Consider the following 24,240-nt stretch of genomic DNA (forward strand, 5'->3'; position numbering starts at 1 on the left):
GTTTTTGGGTTCAAAGCCCAAGTTTTGAGTTGATATCATTGTAAATCTCTGTGAATTGTCGGCACGAAATGTATGTTAGAGTCATAGGGTTGTCCGCACTAGTTTTGAATGTAAGGTCAGCTTACTCATGGTCTACGGACCATGGGATTGTACAAATAGAGTGAGGCTCTAACTTCTAAAGATACATGGAAGGAATGGAATCTAATAGAGAGCACAGTAGAAGAAAAGGGCAAGCGTAAAGTGTGTCTCGGGTCGTAGTGTAGGAGAAGGCTCTATAGTTGAGTGCGCATAGACCTAGTTATCCGCAGTTGAGTGCGTGGACCCCTGCAGCTGAGTGTGCAGGGCAGAGTTGTTGTGGGCAAAAATTCCTATTTAGGACGATCCTATCCACCTAAGGTGTGACAACGCCTTAGCAACAAACGAATACAGCTATCATGATTTCTTCCTTTATGAAATATGAAATAGAGGAGATCGGCAGACTTACCATTATCTTCCGGTTGTCCCTTGAACTAGATCCTCTTCTCTTTTTGTGTCCATAGCTACTTGCCTCCTCACTCGATCAAGAGAACAGCTACTTGAATCCCACGAGATCACAAGAGAACAGCTACCTGTGACAAGAGAGCAGCTACTTGCAACAAGAGAAGAACACAATACAAAGGCAAATATACATATTCATAAATGATTCAGGATTAGAAGTAAATCAAATATACTAATGCAATTACACAAAATACACCAGCATATAGGAAAGAATCAAGATAGCTTTATTGAAAGTAACAATGTTCAGGAAGAGATACAACCCATAGGGCTCCAACCCAGCATCTCCTTCCCAGCAGAATGGACTTCCTTCTTCAGCTCCTTTCAAAGCATAACACACCCAATGTTTCTAGCCACAAACCAACAACAATTCTTTGCAAATACTAAATTCCAACCTCCTCAGACCTCATGAGAGAGATCTATATATAGGAGTTTTGGAGAAAGGATGAGTCAGCTTGAGGCTGGCATGAAGCTGACTAGTGTCCTCTCCCACTTCAGTTCTTGAGTCCACTTGGAGGTTCTTGCTTCCACTTGGAGATTTGGAACCTCTTACTCATCACCAGTCGAATTCCCTGATCCAAGTGTCATTTTGGAAGCTTCCTGGGCATTGACACCTTGAGGAATGACTGTGCCACATGTCCAAACTCGCCCAGCGCAGGTAGCCTTCTTTGCAGTTGACATTCAACGCAGGTAGACAGTGGAGCAGTTGACATTTAGCGCAGATGCTCAGTGGAGCAGTTGACATGATCCAGAATTGCCTTGTTTTTTAGTGTTTTCAGGTGGAGAACTTTTGTTAAGTGCTGTGGTTTGCTGGCCTTGTTCCTCTAGGGGTAGGAACAACATGTTTAGGGACTTTGGATCCCTCGATTATTGACATTTCATGCTCAGTAATGCAAGGCACAAAAATGTCTATAACAGTTGCCCCCTAAAGTATGAGGCCGTTTATCGGGTGAAATGCTTTATCCAGGAGGGTCCGAAGTTCATCCATCTGCTGGGAGGAGACCTGTAATAAAATACAATACAATACATTATGATTCATTCTGCTTTCATGATCTAGATGAGGCGGGCATTCCCATGCTCAGCTTTATAAATTCATTTTTGTACATGGAGCAGACGATCGTCTGATGGTAGACTGATAATTTTTGGTGAAAATTATCATCCTTTGAGTAGGATGATCATCTGCTGCAATGATGTACATGTCAAATGTCTTTATATTTCCTAAATATATATCGCAGCCCGGATGGATGAAACTAGATCCGGGGTCTTCAAACTCGTTCAATCTTCACTCTAAGTACAAGTCGATCCATGTGAGAATTGCACTGAAGTCGAACATGGAAAGACACCGCTTGATTACCAGTCAATGATGTAAACCGTTAACAAGCGCGAGAGGAATCACTGATAATGATAATGAGCCTCAAGGTACTGTAGTACAATTCACGTGGTGTGAATAAAGGAATTGGCGTCGAACACCACGCAAAATCTTTTGGTTGAAGGTCATTGATGTATACCTGTCGCTGGAAGTGAGAAACTTGACATTGAGGTATGCAAGCTTCAAAGAACTGAAGGGGGTGTTCCTAGATCAACTCCTTGGATAATGAGCTGATGTCGACAAGGAGCGATCCGTCAAAGGAGGGCCTTAATGAATCCCACATCAGTGACACGGAATGGAGCTAATGATTTTAATGGAGGTGAAAACAATCTGTGACATATGATTCAGGGTGGCGGTCATGAATGGATGAAGGATAATGTATGGCAGTGGATGGGACCCGGTTGACTCTTTCTGAATGACTTCTCTTGAACATATGGCGACACTGATGCGATGGATCGGTAACATTACCCCAAATATGGATGGTATGGCAAGACCATGGTGATGTGACCGGTGAATGAAACAACCCAACCCGAATTGTGATACGGAAGAAAAGTGTCATGTTCAAGAGCGACCTGCTACCATCAAAGTTTTCTTGATCTTTCCCAATTTTTCCCCAGTCATTGCTGACCAGTACCTCTTTATTTTTGTCAAGCTTGAGGAGGATAACATATTCTTGTTCTATAACCTGCCGTTCGGGCAAGCCCATCGCTATGTTTTAACGAGCTTAGCGATAGGGAAACTCGTTCTCGTCTAAAGACAAGTTTGTCGCTATTTAATCATTTTAACGAGTCTAACGACAAGGAAAACTAGGTTCTTTTCATTTTTAGAGAGTCTGAAAAGGTACATAAAGTTAACTCCAAAATTCCTTTTTCGTCATCTAATCCCTTAAGTCCGAAAAAGTATAAAACAATACAGAAGGGATGAGTTTTCGATAACTTTAACGAGCCGAATAAAACAAGTGCTCGACCTTTTTGTGCAATAATCCCTCAGGTCCAAAAAGATTAAAATCTAGAGGAGGGATAGCTCTTCCGGTCCTTTAACAAGCTGGAAGGCCAAAACTCGGCAATCTTTTCATATTTTACGAGTCAGTTGAAAAGAGCTTAAAGAAGACTCGTCTTTTGAGGAACGAGTGATAAACAGGGATAGCAACTGATTCTAGGTACAGGTTGGAATTTTCCAATCACGGCAATGTCACAAGGATGGCTAGGTGAAATCACTCTTCGCAGCTGTTCCTCAAAATGGGTAAACAATCATATGGAGGTGAACGATCGGCCAAATGAAAGTGGAGGTGGCAGGTGCAAACACGACCAAGTCTTTTATGGCTGATAAATTTACGATCACAACGGTTATTTACCGGGATAGGTTCATTTTTTAGTTAAAAATGAGCTTAAACTTTGGAGGAAACATTGCTCACTGCTTATATTTATTTTTTAACGAGCATGAAGACCGCGTTAAAACTGCTCAGATCTTGCGTTTATTTTTTAACGAGCATGAAATTTATGCTGAAACTGCTCGATTACCCAGTCATAAGATAAGAGTGTCTCATGAAAGATTCCATTTTTTATAGAGCTTGCGCCTTACCAAAGCTATGCTCCCTCTCATCCTTTCTTTATGTAAGTTCGGAAACGGCCAACCTAAAAAACAGATAAATAACCGCTCTTTCCTTGCACTCCAAAAGGTTTGCATGCCCCCAGGTATAAAATACAATTTCAAGGTTGCCCCTCCTCCTTCTCACCTCTGCTTTTCTTTGGGTGTTCACAGCTACTTGTCGTCTTGCTAGTCTAATTTTAACGATACCTGTCTTCTCGTTAATTTTAACGGGTCTATACGATACTTGTCTTCTCGTCAGCCCAACTTTCAACAAATTTTTCGCAAGATCGCAAGAGAACAGCTACTTGCGACAAGAGAGCAGCTACTTGCGACAAGAGAAGAACACTACTCAAAGACAAAACATTTGTGTTACTGAGGGAGGCTTACCTCTTTCTGGTTACCCAAAGATTGTCTCGTTAAATAAAACACTTCCTTGGCCTACCTTTTTCAGGTTACCTAAAGATTGTTTCGTTAAACAAAACATTTCCTCGGCGATGTCTACCGAAATAGACAAAGGTGAGTGACGACCCCCGCCCTCTCACATAACTTTGACAAAAGAATCTTATTCCAGAACAACCCCTCTTCCAACCACGGACGGGGTACGGACTAGTCATATTCTCTCGCGGAAATTCTACCTTATACCCAAAGTTCCCCTGCCGAAGCAGGCCAGGATGCATGCCCCCTGGGTTCCAGTCATATCCTCCCGGATTACATGCGCTCATCAGAAGGACGGACTGTGGGTTGAGACACTTCTTGCATGAATAGACCATTTAGGGATGGAACATGACTATTTGCGATGTGTGATCCGGGGAACGAAAGTTGGTCCACGAGCTTGACCATTCTTCCTTCATGCGGAAAACACATAATCTAAAGAGTGAGGAGAATACAGATGACACCGTCCAAGTTCTCTTCATCAGCACTGACTCTGATGATCAAGGGGGCAATGCCACCATTCCTTTATCGCAGGAAGGAAGTTCATCAGAGCGCTATCCGGCCGTATATTCGGTCCCACCACCAAGCAACCTAGTTGTGTCCTTTGATTGGAACCAACTAGGCAGACCCCGGTTGCCAGCCAGTGTGCCATTCAGAATTATTTGTCAAATATACAGAATGGTAACGGCTGGCACTATCATTGATAAGGGGGCATCTGTGAGTATCCTTTCCTCTATTGCTTGGAAAGCGCTTGGTTCGCCGGCGCTTTTACTTGAGATGAGAAATCTGTCAGGTTTTGATAAAGGAACCAGTCGACCTTTAGGGATCCTCCCCAATGTGCCTATAACATTGAAAGGGAAGACCGTTCAAATGAACATGATGGTCGTTCAAGGACCCTTGGATTATAACCTACTCCTTGGACGAGGACGATCCTATCCACCTAAGGTGTGACAGCGCCTTAGCAACAAACGAATACAGCTATCATGATTTCTTCCTTTATGAAATATGAAATAGAGGAGATCGGCAGACTTACCGTTATCTTCCGGTTGTCCCTCGAACTAGATCCTCTTCTCTTTGTGTGTCCACAGCTACTTACCTCCTCGCTTGATCAAGAGAAAAGCTACTTGAATCCCACGAGATCACAAGAGAACAGCTACCTGTGACAAGAGAGCAGCTACTTGCAACAAGAGAAGAACACAATACAAAGGCAAATATACATATTCATAAATGATTCAGGATTAGAAGTAAATCAAATATACTAATGCAATTACACAAAATACACCAGCATATATGAAAGAATCAAGATAGCTTTATTGAAAGTAACAGTGTTCAGGAAGAGATACAACCCATAGGGCTCCAACCCAGCATCTCCTTCCCAGCAGAATGGACTTCCTTCTTTAGCTCCTTTCAAAGCATAACACACCCAATGTTTCTAGCCACAAACCAATAGCAATTCTTTGCAAATACTAAATTCCAACCTCCTCAGACCTCATGAGAGAGATCTATATATAGGAGTTTTGGAGAAAGGATGAGTCAGCTTGAGGCTGGCATGAAGCTGACTAGTGCCCTCTCCCACTTCAGTTCTTGAGTCCACTTGGAGGTTCTTGCTTCCACTTGGAGATTTGGAACCTCTTACTCATCACCAGTCGAATTGCCTGATCCAAGTGTCATTTTGGAAGCTTCCTGGGCATTGACACCTTGAGGAATGACTGTGCCACATGTCCAAACTCGCCCAGCGCAGGTAGCCTTCTTTGCAGTTGACATTCAACGCAGGTAGACAGTGGAGCAGTTGACATTCAGCGCAGATGCTCAGTGGAGCAGTTGACATGATCCAGAATTGCCTTGTTTTTGAGTGTTTTCAGGTGGAGAACTTTTGTTAAGTGTTGTGGTTTGCTGGCCTTGTTCCTCTAGGGGTAGGAAAAACATGTTTAGGGACTTTGGATCCCTTGATTATTGACATTTCATGCTCAGTGATGCAAGGCACAAAAATGTCTATAACAAGAGTCGAGTCTGTAACCGAAGGAAGATAATAATAAAGAGAAGTTTTATCTTAAATCCATGTATCTATTCTTGGGTTATTGTCTGTTGATATGAAATGCAATTATATTGTTTCTTTACTACGGGGACTAGTATGAATTGTGAATATTGTTAAGTATAATAGAAAGCACACAGATAGGCTAAGTTAATCAACTAATATGGGATTACTAGTAAGGACTTGGGTAATAACACTGTTCGGCCCCTGCGTAGGGCTGCACGAAGGCAGAACCTCATGCTGCGAGGAACGGGTAAGTGCGCATAGCAACATACATGCAACATCGAACTGCGGACCACTTGAACTCATTAGACATCTCCAGGCTGTGGAAACCTAGTTCTAGCACCCCCCCCCCCATACTACTTTGGGTGAGACTTCAGTTTGCGCTCCATGGACTATTGCTGAAAGGGCCAGTAGTACAGAGATTTGTTTGGCTAAATCACCTCTGAACCTGGGTCAAGCCCCAACAAGCCAACAAATGGTTCCATTGTCGGGACCGAGATCTGCATAAAGGATGTCTAGTATCATGTCACTAGAATCCTATGAAAAAAAGAAATTGAAGGGTGGTTGGACAGAAAGATTCATGAGTTCACGGCACAGGAAAATAGGAATCCATGAGTATGAAAGGAACAGTGGTTAGAGTGCTACTTATATACAAAAATGAACAAAATTTTCTTTGCATCCTTCCCCTCTAAGTTGTATGAGTGGATCACGAAGCTAGTAGACAATCAAGGAAGGTGTAGGCTCAACAAACCGATTGTGTGGACTTCAAAACTGGTGTGCAGACTAGAAGCATCGGAACATAAGATCGTGTGTGCTGTGGACCATTGGCTTGATCAAATTATAGGAGGGCTTATCACTGAATTCGCGGTAGACACTTCAGTCAGCTACAGCGAGGTAGAATGATGCTTCCTCAAAGGACCGCGAGGTAAGTACATTAAATCTTTGAACACTTGGATTAAAATGCTATTGTGTGAAAAGCAGGCTATGCAAATAAGTTGATGTTTGGGGCTACGCAAAGTGGGAGGATCTCTAGAAACGAAGGTAGCACCAAAATAGAAAATAGCGCTTCGATTTCACCTCGGTGAGAAAGCGAGGAAGAGCTCGTGAAAGTTTCACCAAGAAGTGTGATCAGTCTGATAAGGCAGTGAATTCTGAGCATACCACCTCCACCTACACCACCACTGGTTTCACCATCTTCACCCCCACCTCCACCCACACCACCTCCACCACCACCATAGTTCAATATGGTGAGCGCGATAAAATTTCCGATGTTCAAAGGACTAGGGAATGAATGTCTAGACCAATTTTGGTTCGTAGTAAAAGTTGTATGTGAAGCACAAGGAGCTGTGGGTGACAATATAAATAAGGCAATGCTGGTAAGCGCATTTCAGGATCGAGCACTAACATGGTACATTAAACATTCTAATGTCCATACAAATGTAGGGATCATAGATATCCAAGCTACGCTGAACAGGGAATTTAGCAAGCCAAAATCGGAGACACAGTCGATTATCGTGTTTAAGGAAATTGTGATGCTTCCACGCAAGACCCCGTGGGAGCTGGATCAGAGACTGAAGAGTATGATTCACGACCGACATGACCTTAATGGATGGAAAACACCATGCATGGTTTGTAGGGTCACTAACATCGCATCTAAGGACCGCGCTATCACAGCAGAATTCATCCACCCAGGACGAAGCTTTGGAGATTGTAATGAGACTACATGAGACCCTAATACAATATCCTAGCCTGGGAGTCTAACAAATCCACGTGCAACTAAAAAAATTGTGTTTGTAAATGTAGAGATGAAACAGGACAGGAAAACTTAGCCAGAGGCACACGAGGAGGTATGGTACATAAAATGCAAAGGCCAGGGGCATGACATGGACCACTGTCCAGTTTTCATGAACTACTTCGCAGGTGGAGGGTCGATGCCATTAAGACTAGAGGCACAAGCAGGACCGAGCATGGCACCTACATTATGGTGCGTGATTTTCCAGATAGGAGGAAAATAAGCTACGGATAATTGTCATCTCTTGTAGAAGTATACACATATGTCTCAACAGTTGTTCTATAATTTCTGTAGATCAGTAGGCCATGATGAGTGCACCTACAAAAGTTATGAGCTGATGATGGATCAGACCCCTACCTAAAGTGTGCAGACCAAAACACAAGCCCTCGATCAAAATACAGGGATGGCGTGTGCTGGATTTTAGGGGTACGAACGAGGTCGAGGTGGAATGGGACTAGGAAGGGGTCACAGACAGCTAATTTGTTACAATTGCAGAAGACCAGCGCATTATGCCTGTGATTGTAAAAATTTGACGAGAGCATCATGTTTATATTGTACCCAGTTTGATCATGAGACGGAGGACTACCCTACACTGATAGCGAGGTTGAACGATAAAGGAATACTCCAGCCTCCCCTGACTCAAAACCTACAAATGATGAGGTCTAAGCCACGCGAAGAGGACCCAAATGTAAATATCATGCTCTACAGTGGTATTACCTGATTGGGGCTATGATATCAGCTTTAAACATTTTTTGTACCTCTTTTTCAATTGAAGGGAGAAGCATAGGATTGATCCTTCTCAATTTTTGCTTGAATGGCTTTTGATTAGGCTTGAGAGGGATGGTGTGTTGGATAATAGAGGTGTCATAGGATTTCAAATCCTCATAACTCCATGCAAACACATCTTGGAACTCTTTAAAGAGGTCAATGTATTTAGGCTTCTGGTCAGGAGGTAAAGATGCAGACAATTTTATTATTTTGGGTTTTTCAGGAGTCCCAATGTTGCATTCTTCCATGGAAGCATTGAGGGGCTGCATTTTCGGTTTTCTAGGGACATCATTTGAAAAAAAAATGTCCTCCAATGGAGTTAGGCCTGTTGGCAGAAAGTTATCCTTTAGCTCTATGATTTCAGCCTCTATACCAGCTATTTCATCCAAATGCAGTTGTTTAAGTTCTTGTATTTGTTGCTTGTCAAATCTTGTTGAACAAAGCATTTGACTTGCTGTTTTGGGTGATATAGCTATTTGGTCATGTTCACTCAATGGTTGCATGTCTTTCACAGAATCAACATCAATGTTCAAACCTGAAAATTCGTGCTGCAAGGTTAAGAAATTATTTATCTGTGTGTCATCCTCAAATACTTGCCAGTCTTTAACATTGTTTGGGACAGAAGGTCTGTGTTTTATCTCGGCTGTAAAACAATGGTTAGGTTCAAAAGGCAATTTGCATGTACTAGCAAACGTGGCTAAACTGTGTGCATGAAGATTGTGGGCTCTAGCTATCTTGGTTATCTAAAATTCAGTGAAAGTTTTAAGCATTTCAATAGCAGCAGACCTATATGACCTTAGTCTTTTGTCATTGGTGACAAAATTGCCTTTCACTTGTTGGATAATAAGGTCTGAATCTCCCATGATTGAAAGTTTTGTGGCCTCTAATGATTTTACCAGTTTGAGGCCTAGCAAAAGAGCCTCATATTCTGCCATATTGTTGGTACATCTGAAATAAAGCCTATAGGCCCGACCTTGTGCATGATTGCTTTGTTTGTTATGAATCCACACTCCGGCTCCTGCCCCTAATTTGTTGACTAATCCATCAAACTCAAGAAACCATAAGATCTCCCGTTTTAAGGGATTTTCAACATCCTTTCTGTAACCTGGGATTATCAGTTGGAGTTCTTGTCTTTCATCTGGTTTATCTTTTAGGACTGACTCATCAATTGGTTTCTCAATCTTGATTTCTTGGGGACTCAGTTGCTTACTCTCATGCATATTCTGTTCAAGTGTGACCGATTTATTATCATTCTGATGACTTGTATCATCATTGAACAGAATAAAGGAATCCATATCTAAATGGACTGCATAAATCGGGAAATTTTGAAGCTTTTCTTCACTACTCACCATGTATTTCATAAGTGACTCTCTATATAGCCTCTTGGGTTGACCAAAGACTGAGATGGTGGCATATGACATGTCTAATTGCAGGGAACCTTGGAGTTTAGCCCCCCATGATCTTGATAACATCATTCCATATTTGGGTGGGATATCAGCAACTACGACATCCATTAAGATTGTTTTGTTTGGATACTGGACAAGGGATACACATAGATCTTTTATCAAACCTAAACACTTAACTTGGCTGGAGTCAAATGAAAATGGGTCCTTATATGGTCTTGTAATGTCTAGGTTAAGTCTCTCCATTACTGATTTAGGCATAAGGTTATGAGAGGCGCCTGAATCAAACATTGCATTGTGTAATATCTTATCATGAACATGCAAGCTGACATGAAAAGGTAAGATCCCTGTAACTGCTGTCTTTCCGTCAACCTCTGGACCGAAAAGTAGTTCTGGGGTATCATCCAACACATTGACATCATCTTTATTATGGGTAAGTTGAAGGGACTTTTTGATTTGTTGTTTGTAAATGTCATGCTTGGCTAGCTCTGAAAGAGGAATGGCTATCTTCAATTTGCCAATTTCAGCTTCTAAGTCAAAGGGTTTTTCAGATTGGACCTTGGTATTGTGGTTGACAATCCTTTCTTTGTTGTTCAAATTTTCTTCTTGGTTTTCACTCTGATCTTGAGGCTTGTCCTTTTTACTCATCTTTTGGGAAGTAATGCTTGGATTAGGCTGCAAGGGTGATGTAGCCATTGATTGTTGATTTGGGTAAGATACTTCAGTTATTTCTTCAACTGTTACTTCATTTGTAATTGAATCAGTTTTGTCAATTGGCTCTGTGACAATGGTTTTCTTAGGCAGTGGAGTGTCCTTTGTTTTCTCAGGCTGTGTCACACTTATAGTTCTGCTCCTTAGCTTGTATTGCTTATGAACTTCATAAATAGCTGTGTCATAGCCTTGTTTAAAGTCAAATGACTCACCTGACTTGGTTTGGAACTGCTTAATGTCATCCTCCTTATGATCTTCTTGACTCAGAAACACTTGTTGATCATCATTCAGGACCATTAGGTTAATGTGGGTGTCATCTATCTGTTCATTAGAAGTGGATGCTTCTGTATAATTTTCTTGGAACGGAGGTCTAATCTCTGGTTCAGAATTTGCTTTACCAACATTAGGATTTTGGTTTCTTCTGAAATTGGGATTCCAAATAGGATTATTCTGTGGTGCTTCCCATGATGACTTCCTCTCAACTGATTCTACTGTGTCACCTAATCTCTGCATACCAGTGATTATTGCATCCAGTTTTTGATCCCAGCCTGAAGGCTCTTCTCTAAAGGTAGTCTTTCTCTCAGTTCTTGTCCTATTTCTCTTGGCTATCAGGTTAGCTTCTACACTTACTGCTATATCTTGCATTTCAGCCAAAGTTCGGGGAGCCCTTTCCCTTAATTGATATGCCATATCTGAATCAAACCCATCAGGAAAGGTATATAGGGCCAGATCTGGTGGGGGTCTAAGATTTTGGGGAATAGCATTGTAGACATTGTTAAACCGAGCACAGTAGTCCAGGACAGTTTCTTGTGGACCTCTTTTAATTGTATTGTATTCGGATAAAATATGAAGTGGATCCTTCTTCTTCTCCCATCTGTTGATAAATGTTTGATAGAGGGCTTCAGGGTCAGCTATTGAGTTTGCTGTAAGTGACCTAAACCATGTTCTTACATCCCCTGTTAAGATTTGCACAAAAATTTTCATTCTAACCCCATCATCATCTATTTCATAGTTTTCAAAGTAGTCCTGCTTTTTCTTAGTGTGTTGAAGGGCTGGATAAGAGCCAGTACCATCAAAGTATGAGATCTTGCTTTGGTACTCTTGAGGCATAGGAGCTGGATTGGCCGGTAACTGCAGTGGGGCATATCTATTAGCCATGTTTGGTGGGACAATACGAAAGACAAAGATGAATGGGACAAGTGGAGGAAGTGGGATGAAAGGGGTGTGTGTAGTTGATGGAGTGGTTGAAAGGATACCTTGTGAAGTGGATGAAGAACTAGGAGATTGTGGGCCAGTTGTATTAGGATGTAGAGAAGCCTTAGCAGGGGTTGGAATGTCGGTTTGGAGACCCGCTTCAGAACTTGAATCTGATAAAGTCCCTTCTGATTTGTGTATCTTGAGGATTCTTGCAATCAAGTTTGGATTTAGAAACTCAGGTGCTGGATCAGGATCTGGGTTTGATCTTGTGTAACGAGTTTTCTTCTTAGGAGCCAGCTTCTATAACTTTCTTTGTGAGAATTTCTAAGGAGGTAGTGATCTTTTGACAAGGACTGATCAATTATAGCACAACTATATGAAACCTAATACTGAATAAAGATTGACTGAGGCAACCTTTATATACTCCTGCAAATGCAAAGCAGAGGTAGTTTCTAAGGCTATCTGGCTGTCACTCAGGCTTTATCTACAGCATTAAGAATCAGATAGGAGGTTGCAAAGTTCATCCAGGTCCCCAGTGGAGTCGCCATTTATGTTAACACCCAGGTTGTTCCCTTTGACTCCTGAGGGAATACGGCCGGGGTAACCACTAACCAGGCTTTGGATCACAGGTTCTAGCCAACCTGTAATCAGAGAGGGCTCTCTCTTTAACTGTTTGACTTTGTTCCTAGGAATCTTAGCTAGATATGAGGTGAGGGTTTGGTTTGAAATTTTGGTTGAATGATATCTTTCAGCACTTACGGTGATATCTTCAGACAGTTTTAGACCATTGGGCAATGGAGTCTGCGGTTATAGGTTGTTTGAAGTGTTGAGTGGGATTGTTGAAACAACAGGGCCATTTAAATATTTCATGAGACAAACTTGAAATTGTAATGATGAAGTATGTTTAACCAGTGGAAGGCAATTAAGAAATTTCCACTAAGTTGTTGATGTGAGAAAGAGATGTATTGACCAGGAGCAGGTTTGATTTCCTGAACGATAATCACTGTGAAAGGTATAGTTTGGAAGTGCAACAATTAAGAATCACACTCTTATCACTATAACTGAGGAAAACATACATAATAGCATAGATTGAGTTCAGGGTATTCTATGAATAAATCCTGAAACTGTTCTTTTTCTTTGCCATTAAACTGTGAAACACAGAACATGAATGGATTATGAAGGAAATAACAAACATAACGAACAGGTTAAAGAAACTTATTGTTCCATGAAATACACAGGAATCCTGTAGCATTCAGCAAACACACCAAAACGCATCAGACAACACAGAACTTTGGAAATTCCATCAGCTTGGTTGTATTAAAACTCTGAACATTTATAGCATAGTATCTCCTGAAGAGAAAATCAACAACCCCTGCAAGCTTATGCGAGGGGGAATATATACAATCGGTTATACAAAAATATCTGAACCGCTGAGTCACTTGATAAATAAATATGCTCACCAACTTTACAGAATAGTAGATAAGGAAGTTATTGCTGCTCTAAATACAAAATGAATACTCTTTAATTCTGTCAGAAGTCTTTTTGACCTTTGGAGGCCACTGAGTCGGTTGAGCGTTCTGCATTAATGGTGAATGATGTGTCTTTATGGCTTTGTCATGTTGTATCTTTCTCGGCCCTGTCATCTGTAGCTGTCAGTGTTGCTTTAGTGTCCGAATTGGTTTGTTGAGTTGGCTCAGTTCATTCTTCTCCAGACATACTGAATGCATCAAATTTTTCTAAACATGGTGACTTATATTTTTTGATGAAAAAACTTGATGAAAGCCTCTTGTTTATAGTAACAACTATATCATTCTGGTCCACCATTCCTATGTAGGCAATTGATGTCTCAAAATTGCATCTAAGGTTCCATCTGCCTCTGTATATTTGTAGAAGCTTGGAGGCACTTCAAACAAATGTTTGATCTCATTCATAATAAAAAATAAGTTCTCTACTCTGTCATAGAGACTTTTCCCAGATGCTGGCCCTGTTTCCTCTGAGGTACTTGATCTTACAGTGATCTGATTGGTGGCAAACGTATTGAACCTTTTTGCATAGTTCTCATGTGATAGTAGCCTCCCTGCGCTGTTCAGTAAGCCAGGAAGGCCTCTGCTTTGTAATGCTGCAAACTTATCCATGAATTTGTTTACTTCTGTTTGCATGTCCTGGCTTCTTCTATCCAATGTTTGTACCAGGCTTCTCAATGTGAGGACCCTCTTTATCAGCATGATGGTTTCAGTTCTATTGGGGATCCCTATTGCTGCCAGCTGAGGACCTGTGCGGTTATTGAGAACGTTGATCATTCTATTGGCTATCTCAGGCATATTGCCTAGAGATGCTCTTGCTCTTTGGACTTCCTTGTGTGCTTTGCCTATGAGCTCCATTTGCTCATGAATAGTCTCTATATACTGCCATTGATCCGTTATTGATTGGCCAATGTTGGCCCATAAAACTGTCTTGACCTCAGCCACCACTTTGTCAAGGGTGAGCTCTTTCTCTAGCTCCTTTATCTTCTCCTTGAGAGCCTTCACTTCTCTTCCTTTTTCAGCTACATTTTGTTTAGATTTGTCATATTTTTCATTCAGCTTAGCCAAATTCTCCTTGGCTTCATTTAGCTCTGCCATCTGGGCTTCCAGGGCTTGAATCTCATTCATCAGCTTCTGCATGTCAAGGCTTGGAGCCTGCTCTGATGTTGGTGCTGGTGCTGATGTTGATGGAGCTGTCTCAACTGTCTGCACTGTAGGAGGAGTGAAAATTTGAGGGGGTTCCTCAAGGTTGATTACTTGTGGAGGGGGCTGAAATGTTTGGCCTCCTTCTTTCTGCTGTAGGGCTGCTTGCAATGCAGCCTCTGTTTCTGCCAATTTTCCCTCTGTCTGGACAAGTTGTTTATGCAGTGTTACCAGTAATGTTGATACATCCTGGTCCTTTCTTTGCTGGGCAACCTCCTCTGTTTGAGGGTGAAGAGTCGCTGGGATCTTTATCATCTTTCTTAGAGCTGCAATGCCTGAGTCTCTTATCTTTAGCAACTCCTTTATAGCTTTAGGGTCCTTTGGGTCATGCCCAAGCTCTATGATTATATCCTCCAAAGACCTTATCCTGTTGTCTTTGGCCTGAGAGGACGCCTTCTCCAACTCAAGTTGGGCGGTTGTATTGTTCAGGCTATTTTCCAACCTATGTGCCAAGAAGGTCTTATCTGCAAGTGTCGAATACACCATCTCACCCGTTTGCTTGTGAAGTTCTATTTGATCCATAGGGTGGATGTGTTTTGCAAGAACCTCAAGGTTGGTCCTTATATAGTCTGCAGCTGACTGTGGCTGCAGCATGGTTGGCAAGAAATGACTCATGGTCATTTTCCCCTCATTTATGTCATAAGCTGACATAAGCCTCTGCTGATTTGTAGGGGCCATTTTAAGCAATTGATTATAGATCTGGAGCCTGAGTGGCTCATTTCTCTTTTTTATGTCAATGAATTGTTGCTTGATGCCTGTTTCGGCTCTCCTCTGCTGACTTGAGGAGCTGATCTCTCCTCTGATTATTCTTTCTTGTTCCTGCTGAAAGGAACTGGCAGATGCCTCCATGCTTGGTGGGCCCATGCCTAATGATTGTCCGATGGGCATCTCTTCTTCAGAAAGGGGATTTATCCTTTTCCTTTTCTCCCCTTGAGTTGTGGATGTGGTGAAGGGAGTCTCCTGCTCTCTATCCCTCTTTCGGTTTCTGTCTTCATTCTGAGGAGTTTGGAGCACCGAGGCCTCTACTGTCGTTTCCTGCCTAGGAGGCACAGTTTCTTGAGCCTGTTGCCCAGTGGATATTGGGGCCTCAACTGTTTGTTCTTGCTGCATTGGCTGCTCTTCTTTTTGTTGTTCTTTTGTTGTTCTTGCTCCATCTACTTTTCTTTACCCTTGCTTGACACCTGATGAACAGTTCTAGCTGCTTGCTGCTGGGCTGTAGAAGATGAGGCAGCTGCTCCAAGTTGCCTTTGATAGGAAGAGGAAACCTGCCCACAAGTTTCCAAGTCAGCCTCTTTCTCAATGTTCTTTGCCTCTCTTTATAGCATTTTCTCTCTAGTGATTGCCTCTTCTAGAGTGCCCTCTTTCCAACTTGGTAAATTGGCATATTTTTCAATATGAGGCAATCTGATGTGAGCATAGCCACCCAGTTTATGTTTTACCCTCCTGAGAGAAATGAAATGATTAGGGTCATAAGGTACCCAGCGGAAACTGGTTTCTAATTGGAGGGTCTCTAGGATCATATCTGCTTCCTTCCATCCCTCCTCCCTTTTGTTGTAAAGAAATGCGCCTAGCTGGTTCCTGACCTTTAGTTGCACCTTCTTGTTTTTACTATGGAAATGTACCTGGTCCGCATTTCCAAATTGCCTGAAATACTCCAAGGCAAAGAGTCTCATAGGGACATATCTTGGCAGCCTATAAGGGTCCAACTCACAGCCATATATTCTGATTACTGTATGGTGTTGGTAAAAGTACCAATCACCAATGCTGTAGGCCTTTGAGAGTTGGAGTATTATTTGCATCTCATCGGTCAACCTGGGAGGAGGGACACCAAATAACAAGGTCATAGCTGGATGGATAAAAAGGTCTATGAATTCACAGTACGTGTATGGTGAACAGGAGGTGTGATGAAAAACTGAAGTCCAAAATACTACAGACCTTGGGTTTCCCTGGGCATCAAGTTTCTTGAGAGGAATAGGGAAACTGTCAGGTTGATAAAATAAGAACAAATGATAGATATATGAGGTGTATCTGAACACCTTCTCCCTCTCTAGATTCATCAGTTGCTCATGAATCTTATTGGCAATGTATGTAGCATAATCATAGTGGACAGCAGGAGGCTTTCTAGGGGAAAATATGGAAAACATGGCCATAATAGTGTCATCAACATCCTCAACTCCCCTGTACCCCAGGACATAACTGATCAAGTCCACAAGCATTTTGCCCAAGTCATTGAGATATGGATTTCCAATAGGAGGTGTTCTCACAGCTTCAGAGCTTGGCTGAATAAATAACTGATTAATCTTGATGACCTGGGCACTGGACAGCTTGCCCCCCTTCTTTAATAAGTCCATCATAGAGAGAGGAGTTAGTGGCTTTGCAGTGTGATAGTGCAGCATCTCATTTATGGCCTCAGGGGTGATATGGAACAAGACTGAACCTGTGGTACTGAGAAAAACTCTTTGACATGGATCATAGTTTTCACAGCATCTATGGATCAAGTCTGGAAGGACATTGACTTGAGGAAGGTTAAAAATGGGCAAATTGGAGTCCCAAATCCCTAAAATATCAGCTCCACTGAGGTGTTGAGCCTTTAACTCATTTATCATATGAATGTTAAATTTGGAATTCATTGAGAATGTCTCTATCATTTGATAATCTGTATCACCCAGGGCCTTCCACTCTAACTCTCTGTGTGGGGCATTCAGAGGTGGGACATTTAATGCTACTGGAGTTTCCATGGTTAAATAGTACTCTGAATTGTACTAGGACTTGTTCTACTGGACAAAGCAACACAAAAGGGTATTTTTTGCAAGAGTAAGGGAAATTGCAAGGGAAAATGGGGTAAACTGTGGTGAGAACAGTTTGAAATGCTCTGAAGAGAGTTTGAATGAGCAAATGCTGGGACTAGTAACTCTGTTTTCCCGGTGAATCAGTGCAGCTCAGGTTTAAGTCCACGAATGCGCGAACTAACTGTAAGTTTATGACAACTTGGCTAAATGTGGACTGTGCAGGTGAATTTCGACCTTACAACTGAAAATGGATGCTGGTCGCCGGGGATTTGCTGGCAAACACACTGTTTTTCACTCTTTCTAAGCTAGCTTTGGTGAATTATGCACGAAACCAGGCGCGGAGGGGAAACTTGGATAAATACCTAGTAAAGCTTTGGCAATCGCGACTAATGCAGGTGAATTTGCAGGCGCCCATGATCTCCAAGTCGAAATTTGTAGGTTGGTGGCGAAATGGTCGTAATATGCATGCAGAACGGAACAATAGTTCTTTTGCCAAAAGTGACAAAAACCACGATTTTTGGCGAAAATATGGACTTTTTGGGTTATTGGCGCTTTTTATGGATGACGTCAGCATGACATCATCAGGTGGGGTTGGGTACGAAAGGGTGACGTGGCGGCCTGTGAGTGGTCCACGGTGACTGGTGAAGTGGTGGACAGGTCGGAGCAGTGGCGGGCCGGGCGCTGATGCAGCGCTGAGTGGCATGACGTGGGCACGCCGTAGCGGTGACGAGGACGTGACAAGATAAGCGGTAAACAATAAGCGGTAAATGGTTTGCTCGGACCGCTCTGGATATGGTCGCGGTATTGTCAGAGGGTGGCCCGATAAGATTTGGGGGCGACGTGTGGCAAGGGCCCGACGTCACCCTCTGACAATTTCTCGAGAGGTAACGTTCGGTCATCGGGGCCGACCCGATATGGATGGGGGCCGTCGGATGGGAAAGCCCAGATCCGATGGTCGACGGGTCAATAAGGTAGCAGGACAATACGGTAGCGGGCGGGGCATATTTTATTGTTTTTCTGGAAATGTGCGCCCAGACGGAACCTTTAGACTTTGGCGGATTTTATGAGTTTTTCAATGCTTTTTTGTAAAAGTGCGCATTTGCAAATAAACTTTGGATAAAATGAAAAAATGGGTTTATTTGGTGTTTTATGTGTTGAAATGCGCATTACAGCAAACTTAGGATAAGGGGTAAAAGTGGGTTTTTACAGGGCTTTTTTGCAAGTAGAGCGGGTAAATGATTTCAAAGGGTTGTAAAGTGAAAAGGGGTATAGCTTAGGTTATCAAACTGACCAGAGGTCAATTTAATCCCCGACTTCATACAACCACATGCAAGCAGACTTTATTCCTGCATGATTTTCCAATATTCAAGCATATGGATATAATGCCAAGGGGGAGGGAATATGTACATATTTGGGATTTGTTCTATAGGATTATCCTAATAATAGGGGAAAGGGAGTATAGGGAGTTAAATAAATAGGAAATTAGGGGTTAATATGAGTGGAAGAGGTGGATGAAGGGGGAAAGACACTAAGTTTTATATGGAATCAACTTAGTTTAGGAAGTAGATCAAAATGAAAAGAATTTTACACAAGAAATGTGGCTTTTAAAGAAACGAGAATCAACAAAAGAGTTTGACTTATTTCATGAACATAGGTAGTATTGGGATGTTAGCAATGAATGTTATGGGGGATAATCTGGGAGTTAGACATGCTTCATTGAGTTGCTGCAAAAACTGCTGAATAAGAGACCTGCACTGGCACCATGTTTTTCCTTTGGTTGGGCCAGTGACATAAAGGAAATCATGCTTCTGCGACCCCATCTACCTACCCACTCTATTGCCTAGCATTTTTTGTTACTCCAGAGAGGGTGCACTTAGACTTGCAAACCCTTATGAGCCTTTTCTTTTCCTTTGGTTTTTTCTTTTGATTTTCTATCTAAGGCTAGCCTTATTGCTTCCAAGGCCCCAGATTAAACAGTTGGGAACCTTCATTCTCTACCTAACTACTGGCCTGCCAAGATTAAACAGTTTGGACAGGCTTCTTTCTCTATTCTAATGACAAGAAATTGAAACATGGCATGATCCAGATTAGGCTGTTGGACCATCCATCCAAAATTCAGTCAACATCAAGCTATGTACACATATTGCATTCTCTTGGAAATATGGGATCTTTTCATCACCCAAGCAGAGCATATTTGGAACTTTCTTTGCCAATCATGAAATATGAAACCTATTGGTATAGGTATCTAATAGTGGCTCCACATGGGGATGGCTTTTCCATTTGAAAGACCAAGAACAGCAGGTCAGAATGCCTTGGCCCTTGACTTCCTTTTACCAAAACTTGGAGTTTTCCTCCTTGAAATCTCAAAATTGTGCCCTTTCCATCTTGGTAGATCTCTGAACTTATTTGTCTTCTGCTGATAACTTACGAAACTTGGGAAGCTGCCTTTTATACATGTTAACAGAAAGTAATATATACACCCTACAATGTACAAGGGAAACTCAAACTATATACATGGGAAGTAGTCAAAATAGTGCTTCAACATCCTGCCATTCACAGGACCTTCATCCAAGTCAGTTTCATCCAGATTTTTTAGGAAGTAAGTGTTGTTTCCTTGCACTGCTTGGATAACAAATGGTCCTCTCCAAAGGGAATCAAATTTTCCATGTTTTCCTTTATCTTCCCTTCTTGAATCCCACTTGAGGACTTTGTCACCCATGTTGAAATCTTCAGCCTTAGTTCTTCTATCAAAAGCTTTCTTTAACTTTTCTTGTACAACTTGAACTCTGCTATAAACTTGGTCTCTAGTTTGCTGCAAACATATTATTTGATTGATCCTTCTTTGCATATCATTGGGCTCAGCTTGACTTTCTTGAAGAAGTTTCATGACAGGGATCCCTAAGCATGAAGGGAATTTGGATTTTAATCCATAAGCTAACTCATATGGGCTGACCCCAATGGATCTCTTGGTTGTTAGTCTATCTGCCCATAAGGCATTCACAAGTTTCTTATGCCAATTCTTCTTATTTTCTTCCAACACCTTCTTTATGATGTTTACAAGGCTTTTATTTGATGATTCAGCTAGGCCGTTTCCTTGAGGGTAGTATGTAGTGGAATGGCCCAAAGTAATATGAAATCTGTGGCAAAAGTTCACCATCTTCTTGGATCTAAAAGCGGCAGCATTGTCTGTTATAATCTTGTCAGGACAGCCAAATCTAGAAAGAATATTAGTCTCCAGAAACTGAATGATAGTAGAATCATTTGCTTGTCTACATGGAACAACCTCAATCCATTTGGTGAAGTAATCTGTGGCTGTCAGAATCCATCTATGTTGGCCTGAAGAAGAAGGATGAATTTCCCCAATGAAGTCCAGGCCCCATTGCTGAAAGGGTTTCTCCGTTGCAATAGGCCTCAAAGGAAGGGGCAGTAATTTTCTCTTTCCCTCAAATACTTGACACTTGTGACATGAAGTGGTAAATTTTTTAACATCAGAGAACAGGGTAGGCCAATAGTAACCTGCTCTTAGTATCTTGTCCACAGTGGACTTCTAGTACAAATGTCCACCACAATCACCTGCATGAAATTCTTTCATAACATTATCAGTTTCGTCCATATTTAAACAGTTCAGCAGTATACCTTCATGATTTTTCCATAGTAAATTGCGATCTATGACACAAAATCTTGAAGCTTTCCTTTTTAGAAATCTAGATTTGGTTCTGGACAATCCTGGGGGAGCACACAGGTTTTGCAATATATAACAAATATCAAAATACCATAGGGATTGTTCAAAGGCTACATTGATCTTTGGAGTCGCCAGCTCCAGTTCATTGTCCAGTTGGTTAACGTCTAAGGCTTGAAAATTTGTTTCAGACATTAATTTAGCCAAACCTTGCCCTTTTATCAGTTTTGTAGCTCTTATCTCAATATCAAATTCTAAAATGTTGGCAATCCATTTTCCTCTTCTACCTTCTAAGTTTTCTTGAGTGAGTATGTCTTTCACAATGGGACTTGGTACATAAGCTATAACATGGGAGTTCAGGATGTAGATCCTGAAGTCTTTGATGGCTTTGACCAAAGCATAAGCTTGTTTTTCCATGATCTGATATTTCAGAGGTGCATCTCTAAGAGCTCTACTAAAGAAAGCAATAGGCTTCTCATTTCCTTGGTCATCTTTCTGCAATAAGACAGCAACAATGGTATGTTGGGAGGCAAAAGAGAAAATGATAAACTCTTTGTCAAATTGAGGATTTGTTAAGACTGGAGTTTGGGTAAGGGCCAATTTGATACCTTCAAAAGCTTGATTTGCTTCTACTGTCCACTTTACTTTAGAATCCTTTTTTAGCATGTTGTTTAGTAATCTAATCAATTCTGCTAGGTTTGGGATAAATCTCCTTAAGAAGTTGATCTTTCCCAAGAAGGCTTGTAATTCTTTGATGTTTCTTGGATGGGGAATTTGCAAGATGGCCTGTATTCTGTCTGGGTCAATTCTAATGCCATCCTTAGAAATGATGTGACCTAACAACTTACCTTCTTCCAAACCAAATAGAGACTTCTTGGGATTTAAGGAAATCCCATATTTTCTACATGTTATGAATATCTGTCTCAAGTGTTTCAGATGTTCTTGGTCAGATTTTGAGAAAGGTGTGAGGTCATCTAAGTAAATAACAAGAAAGTCATGGATTTCTTTAGCAAAAGCAATGTCCATGGCTCTTTGAAATGTAGCTCCTGCATTTTTCAATCCAAAAGGCATTTTAACATATTTGAAAGTTCCCCATGGGGTTGTGAATGTTGTTTTATCTTGATCATCAGGGTGGACTAGGATCTGATTGAAGCCTGAGAATCCATCAAGTAATGATATTCTTGAAGCCCCCACCACTCTTTGGAGAATGTGATCCATTTTAGGTAAGGGATAATTGTCTTTGAGGGATACTTGGTTTAAATTCCTTAGATCAACGCAAAGCCTAATCTCACCGGTTTTCTTTCTTGTGGGCACCAAATTTGAAATCCAGTCTGAGAACCTGATTGGGGCTATGATACCAGCTTTAAACATTTTTTGTACCTCTTTTTCAATTGAAGGGAGAAGCATAGGATTGATCCTTCTCAATTTTTTCTTGAATGGCTTTTGATTAGGCTTGAGAGGGATGGTGTGTTGGATAACAGTGGTGTCATAGGATTTCAAATGCTCATAACTCCATGCAAACACATCTTGGAACTCTTTAAAGAGGTCAATGTATTTAGGCTTCTGGTCAGGAGGTAAAGATGCAGACAATTTTATTATTTTGGGTTTTTCAGGAGTCCCAATGTTGCATTCTTCCATGGCAGCATTGAGGGGCTGCATTTTCGGTTTTCTAGGGACATCATTTGAATCAAAAATGTCCTCCAATGGAGTTAGGCCTGTTGGAAAAAAGTTATCCTTTAGCTCTATGATTTCAGCCTCTATACCAGCTATTTCATCCAAATGCAGTTGTTCAAGTTCTTGTATTTGTTGCTTGTCAAAGCTTGTTGAACAAAGCATTTGACTTGCTGTTTTGGGTGATATAGCTATTTTGTCCTGTTCACTCAATGGTTGTATGTCTTTCACAGAATCAACATCAATGTTCAAACTTGAAAATTCGTGCTACAAGGTTAAGAAATTATTTATCTGTGTGTCATCCTCAAATACTTGCCAGTCTTTAACATTGTTTGGGACAGAAGGTCTGTGTTTTATCTCGGCTGTAAAACAATGGTTAGGTTCAAAAGGCAATTTGCATGTACTAGCAAATGTGGCTAAACTGTGTGCATGAAGATTGTGGGCTCTAGCTATCTTGGTTATCTGAAATTCAGTGAAAGTTTTAAGCATTTCAATAGCAGCAGACCTATATGACCTTAGTCTTTTGTCATTGGTGACAAAATTGCCTTTCACTTGTTGGATAATAAGGTCTGAATCTCCCATGATTGAAATTTTTGTGGCCTCTAATGATTTTACCAGTTTGAGGCCTAGCAAAAGAGCCTCATATTCTGCCATATTGTTGGTACATCTGAAATTAAGCCTATAGGCCCGACCTTGTGCATGATTGCTTTGTTTGTTATGAATCCACACTCCAGCTCCTGCCCCTAATTTGTTGACTGATCCATCAAACTCAAGAAACCATAAGATCTCCTGTTTTAAGGGATTTTCAACATCCTTTCTGTAACCTGGGATTATCAATTGGAGTTCTTGTCTTTCATCTGGTTTATCTTTTAAGACTGACTCATCAATTTTTTTCTCAATCTTGATTTCTTGGGGACTCAGTTGCTTACTCTCATGCATATTCTGTTCAAGTGTGACCGATTTATTATCATTCTCATGACTTGTATCATCATTGAACAGAATAAAGGAATCCATATCTAAATGGACTGCATAAATGGGGAAATTTTGAAGCTTTTCTTCACTACTCACCATGTATTTCATAAGTGACTCTCTATATAGCCTCTTGGGTTAACCAAAGACTGAGATGGTGGCATATGACATGTCTAATTGCAGGGAACCTTGGAGTTTAGCCCCCCACGATCTTGATAACAACATTCCATATTTGGGTGGGATATCAGCAACTACGACATCCATTAAGATTGTTTTGTTTGGATACTGGACAAGGGATACACATAGATCTTTTATCAAACCTAAACACTTAACTTGGCTGGAGTCAAATGAAAATAGGTCCTTATATGGTCTTGTAATGTCTAGGTTAAGTCTCTCCATTACTGATTTAGGCATAAGGTTATGAGAGGCGCCTGAATCAAACATTGCATTGTGTAATATCTTATCATGAACATGCAAGCTGACATAAAAAGGTAAGATCCCTGTAACTGCTGTCTTTCCATCAACCTCTAGACCGAAAAGTAGTTCTGGGGTATCATCCAACACATTGACATCAT

The sequence above is a fragment of the Pinus tabuliformis genome, chromosome J (genome assembly GCF_031772625.1).
Source record: "Pinus tabuliformis cultivar Carrire ecotype Pingquan chromosome J, CPIR1, whole genome shotgun sequence".
NCBI lineage: Eukaryota > Viridiplantae > Streptophyta > Pinopsida > Pinales > Pinaceae > Pinus > Pinus tabuliformis.